The sequence below is a fragment of the Octopus sinensis genome, unplaced genomic scaffold, assembly GCF_006345805.1.
Source record: "Octopus sinensis unplaced genomic scaffold, ASM634580v1 Contig14706, whole genome shotgun sequence".
NCBI classification, from domain to species: domain Eukaryota; kingdom Metazoa; phylum Mollusca; class Cephalopoda; order Octopoda; family Octopodidae; genus Octopus; species Octopus sinensis.
In genome coordinates this window covers 20,990-27,553 of record NW_021833313.1, presented here as the reverse complement: position 1 = coordinate 27,553, position 6,564 = coordinate 20,990, and the positions used below count along the sequence as shown (strand labels likewise).

Below are 6,564 nucleotides of genomic sequence, written 5' to 3'. Positions count from 1 at the left end.
CCACACCACATATATATATATATATATATATATATATATATATATATATATATATCTATATACTATCATATATATATATATATATAGATATACATAGACACCACTACGGACCCGCACACACACACACACATATATATCTATATATATATATATACATACATACATACACACACTACAAACACACATACACACACACACTACGGACCCGCACACGCACCCACGGGCACATACGCTGGATACACAGACACACACGAAGAAGAGAAAAAGACTGGACAACTTACAGCTTTAGTTTTGTGCTCCGCTCCGTAACCCGTGTTGTTGTTGTTGCCGTTGCTGTAGCAGTAGCAGTAGCAGTAGTAGTAGTAGTAGTAGTAGTAGTAGTAGTAGTAGTAGTAGTAGTAGTAGTAGTATAGAGTAGTTAGTGAGTTAGTTAATGTTGGCGGTTGTAAATAGTTGCCCTTGGCGATGACCACAGCGGACAGCGGAGAGTGGACACCGCAGCGACTCGCGTCGTCTTTTGATGTATGTATGAATGTAAGTGTGTGCGGTCGGCGTGTGTGGGCTGTTGTAGTGTGGTGGTTACTGTAGTGGTTTGGGCAGTAGTATGAGTGGCTGTGTAAGTAGTTATAGCAGTATTGCCCGTAGTGTTGCGGTGGTTGTTGTCACGCTATCAGTTATAGTTTTAACAAGCAGTGTTGTCTGTCAGTAGGGGGGGATAGTATTGGCAGTTGTATATGTGGTTATATCACTGCTGGTGTTGTTGTTGTTGTTGTTGTAGTATTACCAGTAATAGATGTTGTATTGGCGGTAGTAGTCGTAGTGTAGGACGCGCTAGTGGTACAATTTAGGGGTTGGTGCTATTCTATCGGTTGCGGTGCGTGTATTAATCGCGGTGTGATGTTTGTTGTGCTGGTGTTGGTAGGTGTGGTGGTTGTGGTAGTAGTTGTGTCGATAGCGTTGTTTTGTAGTAGCGGCTATAGTAGTTTGCGGTGCGGTGTCTGTGTGTCTGTATTTTCTGTCTATAGTACACGTCGTTCCGATGTTTGTAGTAGCGGCTATAGTAGTTTGCGGTGTCTGCGTAAACTGTCTATAGTACAGCTTCTAGCGTCGTTTAGTGATGTTTGCAGTAGCGGCTCTAGTAGTCAGTGTCTGTCTCTTTGTCTATAATACATGTCGTAGTATTGTGTGTGTGTGTGTGTGTGTTGTGTGTGTGTGTGTGTGTGTAGCAGTGATTTTAGTAACTGTATCGGTTTCTGTCGAGGTGGTGTTTGTAGCGGTGTTTGTGGTGGTTGTGGCTACAGTTGAACGTAATACTGTCTGTAGCTACTCTAGGCTGTTGCTTATGCAATAGTACATACTGGGTGGTTGACTACTTGTTGTGGTTGTGTTGTAGTAGTACTACCTTCTTTGGGTACCTATGTTTGTTGTTGTTTTGTGTGTCTTTGTTGCACGACGGGAAAGAAATAAAGAAAAACAGTATAGGTTGTAGTAGTTGCAGTGGTGGTCGTTGCAGTAGTAGCGGTGATAGTAGTACTAGTCCAGTTTTAAACATCCAGTTTTAGTTCATTCAGATATTTTTCGCGTTTCTTTTTTTGCTTGTTTGTTTGTTTTTCTTTTCTTTTCTTTTTGGTTTTGTCTTTGTTTTGTTTTGGGGTTTTTTGGCCGAAGAAGAAGAAGAAGAAGAAGAAGAAGAAGAAGAAGAAGAAGAAGAAGAAGAAGAAGAAGAAGAAGAAGAAGAAGAAGAAATCAGAATAGGAAGAAGAAGAAGAGAAGAAGAAGAAGAAGAAGAATGAATTGAAAGGTGGTGGTGGTGGTGGTCGTGGTGGGGTGGGTGCCATATGTTGAGACGCCGTCCCGAGACTATTTCATGTTGGAACCAAATCTTGGTTGCAAAAACCCCGACTGCAACCGTTCTGACCGTCAAAATCGCTTCCACACACTGGCATTGGACGCTCTCTCTATCGAATCTCTCTCTCTCTCCCTATCAGTCTCTTTGCTCTCTCTCTCTCTCTCTCACTCTCTCTCTCACCCTCTTTCGCTCTTGCTCTCTCTCTCTCTCTTTCCCTCTGTGTGTCTTTCTCTTCCTCTTTGCTGTTATTACTGTTGTCTGCCGTTGTTCTCTCTCTCCCTCTGTCTTTCTGTCTCTCCCTCTCTCTCCCTCTCTCTCTCTGCCTTCTCTTTCGCTCTCTCGCTCTCTCTCTCTCTCTCTCTCTCTCTGATCTTATACCTATCTGCCTATCTTTCTATCTATCTAACAGTTTATTCTATCTGTATGTCTGTCTGTCTATCCATTCTAATCGTTACCTCTCTCTCACTCTCTCTCTCTCTCTCTCTCTCTTTGTCACTCTATCTACCTATCTATCTTAACTTCTCTCACACTTTCTCTTCCTACTTCTCCCATCTTCTCCTCTTCCTTTCTTCCTTTCCTTTATTCTATCGCTTCTTCTCCTCTCCTTCCCTCCCTTTCACCTTCCTCTCTCTCTCTCTCCTCTTCTAATTCTCTCCACGTGCCGTCACTCAATAATTCTTGCTCTCTCACACACAAATACACACACACCCTTTCACCCTTTCACACTCTCTCTCTCACTCCCTCTCTCTTTCTCTCTCTCTCTCTCTCTCTCTCTCTCTCCCTCTTTCACTTTCTTTCTCTCTCCCTTTCTCATTCTCTATTAAACTAACACACTCTCTCCTCTCTCCTTTCCACTCTCATTTTCTCCTTTTCGTTCTTCTTTATTTTCTGTTCGTCTGTCATTTCTTTTACTGCATCCTTGCTCTCTCTCTCTCTCTCTCTCTCTCTCTCTCTCCTATCTATCTATCTATCTATCTATCTATTTCTCTATCTATCTGTTTATCACTATCTATCTATCCCATCACTCTTTCTATCTCCCTCTATCTACCTACCTACCTATCTTTCTATCCTTCCCTCTCTCTATCTATCAATCTGTCTATCTCTCTTTCTCTCAGTTCTTTTTCTTCCTTTTCTTCTTCCTACTGCACTACCCCTCTCCACTCCTCTCTTTCCTCTCTCTCTCTCTGATCCGCTAATCATCGATCTCTACTTATTCCCCCATATCTCTTTCTCCCTCTCTCTCCCTCTCTCTCTCTCTCTCTCTCTCTCTCTCTCTCTCTAACCTTCCATACTTGTTGCTGATGTTCATACTATCACTACTGCAGTTATTACTACTTCTACTACTACTACTACCGCTGCTACACTGTACCACTGTTACACCTCATAACTACTGCAGCTACTACTACTACTACTAATGTAGCTATTATTACTGATACTATCCCTAATGCAGATATTACTACTACCACGACTACGATTGCTACCATTACTACTACAACTACTATCACCAATGCTACTAGTAGTAGTAGTAGTAGTAGTAGTAGTAGTAGTAGCAGTGGTAGTAATAACAGTGGTAGTAGTAGTAGTAGTTGTTGTTGTTGTTGTTGTGGTAGTAGTCAGTAGTAGTAGTAGTATAGTAGTAGTAGTAGTAGTAGTAGTAGTAGTATGACAACCATCAGTACGGCCGCTATTACCACAATCACCACGACCACCACTACTACTACCACCGCCACCACTGCTACAACTACTACTACTACTACTACTTTGGTATGACCACCAAGTCGAGGATATTTTCAAGGTTATCCTCTCTTCACTAATCATTGTTAGTGATGTTTCACTTTTTTTTTTCTTCTTTCTAAACTTTTGTAGAAAACGATCTTTGTCCTGATTCCTGTCTCAAAAATCCACTTCCGGGTTCCCCCAACCCACCCCCTTCTTTGTGGATGTTTGGCCTTCACTCTACTGGCATCGAACCATCTCTGCACTCCTCAGTCATTCTCTCACTGCAACCTCGCCGCAACTTCTTAGGATCTTCAGTAACACCCACCCTCCCACCCCCATCGAAGTCAGGTAGCAATGCGAAACCATACTCTGGTCTTCCAGATCGAGTCACAGAAATATTTCAGAGGGCACTCCTCAAACGATGACAATCTTCAAGTTCAAAGTACAGGAATCTGTTTGGGTATTCTCGTACCTGGCTTCCCTTTTTTACACCTGTCCCAGCAATCGGAGACGATGTCTTTCAATGGTGGCCTGGAATTTAGTAACTTTTGTTTTTGTTGTTACTTTATTGCAACGGTGTTTCAAAAACAAGAAAGCAAAACATAAAATTCTCGTCTTATAACAATATAAATGACATATGTAATTTTTATATAAAATCTTGAAATTTTATGAGGGACAACGATAATCCTTCCAACTATAGGCACAATTCCTGAAATTTGGGGGTAGAGGACCAGTCGATTAACTGGTACTTACTTAATCAACCCCGAAAGGATGAAAGGCAAAGTCGACTTCGCGGAATTTGAACTCAGAACGTAGCGGCAGCCGAAATACTGCTAAGCGTTTCGCCCGGCGTGCTACCGTTTCTGCCAACTCGCCGCCTTTGATGGACAACTACAATGGAGAGAGATACGTGTTTACCTGTCATATTACCTAAGTCTAGTTTCATGGCTTTCATTTATGAGGTTACACGTTTATGCTTAAGTATGAGGAGCTGCTCTGACTTCAAAGGTGGCAACTTATTCTCCTATTTGACGTTCAAACTCAGTTTTGTTTTATGAAACTTCTCAATTTTGGGACATATACAAATGGCGACGATACAAATAGCGATGTTAAGCCAAGTTTCTGCAACACCCTGTCACGTGTAATTACGTCAGAACTATCCAGTGATAAACTTCTCTCCGTGGCTGATTCCAACATCCCATGCGGAGAACGTCTGCAATAAGTGGACAAGCATCATCGGAAACCAGAATCTCAAACCCAGCCGCCGCAGGGGTCCCAATGGTTCTCGCTTGAAAACCGCAGTATTTTCTACTAAAGTATCAGTAGTGAAGTTCTTTTGTCGTCAACAGCATCAAGACTGGTTTGAGGAACTCCAAGGCGATGCCCAGTTAGAGAATCCAAAACGACTGATGAGACAGTAAACGAAATTGAAAGTTTTCCAAGATTGTGATTTCACTTCCATTCAGTTCTATGAATCATTCGTTGTGAAGGCGGCACCAACACCAATAAAGGCTGAAGACAGTTGTATATTCAGAGATGACGTAACGGTTCGGCAACCAATGGAATTGACCGCTGATAGCTTCTCATGACTCTTATATTAATAAGCTCACGTTCCCTAAATCGATATTACTAGCAAATTGCCCATCCCGAAAGGAACTGGTCACTGCCATCGATCAGATTCGTAGCCAGAAAACTTCTGGTCTTGATTCCATTTCCGCTGAGGAGTACAAGCAGAGAAGAGTATTTTTCAGGATCAACTTTCGCCACCTGATTCTATAAGTATAGTAACAAAGACCTATGCGTAGCGACTTTAAAGAGGTCGGCATTGTGGCTATCTTTGAGAAAGGTAGTTGTTTTGTCTGAGGAAACTACAGTGGCGGGGTGGGGCATCTTTTTGTTATCATCTGCTGATAAGATTTTATCTTAGATACTCCTGAATCGGTTCAACAGACTTTTTGTTCTCAATGGCGCACAACTAATATGATTGGCGGTGCCAAACAGCATCAAGAAAAGTCGAAGAAATAGCAGGAACCTTTTTTTTTTTTTGGTGGATGAGTTTTATCCTCTGTTATTTGGATTAAGTATCTGGCACAGTGCAAAGACTCATTTTATGGAATATACTCAAGAAATTCGGTTATTGTACACCATTTCACCCATCTGGTTCATACTGACATAAAAGAGTGAGTATCGTACCATGATGAACTCATTCTTGAATTCAACAGAAGCAGTCGTGTAAAAGAGGGATGCCTAATCAAACCTGCCCTGGGTTTAACATATATAAACTCTGCTTACGGTCATATCACGCTGAATGCACCGATTCTCGTCCGGTCACCGAAATTAAGCAACGTCGACCCCAGTTAGTACTTAAATGGGTGAGCGCTTGGGAAACCTGGGTGCCGTAAGTCTCTCACTGACGAACTGGCAGAATCGTTAACATTCCGGGAAAATACTTAGTGGCATTTCGTCCGTCTTTACGTTCTGAGTAGAAATTTCTCCAAGGTAGACTTTGCCTTTCATCCTTTCGGGGTCGATAAAACAAGTACCAGTTGAGCTCTGTGGTTGATGTAATCGACTTACCCACTTCCTCAAAATTGCCGGCATTGTGCCGAAATTTGAAACCAATGTATATAAATGCCGAAATATTGAAGATAATCCGTGACTCCAAGCTTGCAATTGCCATTCAATGGTTTTGCTGTAGTGAAAGGTTTTTGAACATCCGACATTCAAAGCAAAAACGAAAACATTAGTTCCAAGGCCATGATATGTCAGCCACAATATTCTGAAGACAAGAACTCTCTCCTCACTTAATGAAACCAATTTCCGAATCATTTTTGATGTTTTTGTCCTCGTTTGTTCGACGTTTAACCTCGAGGTTTAAGCGTCGCAGTCAGTTTAGCAAAATCCCGGACATTTGTCCAATATCCACCAACAACCAAAACAAAACAAAAAAAAAACAAACAGAAGACGTCTTCAAATTACTACCCAAGGGGGTGGGT

General features: G+C 41.9%; 1 pseudogene; it reads left to right on the top strand.

The window, feature by feature from the left end:
- Positions 1-5,854: 5,854 nt before the first annotated feature.
- LOC115230170 lies at positions 5,855-5,973 on the top strand (annotated as a pseudogene).
- Positions 5,974-6,564: the final 591 nt, after the last annotated feature.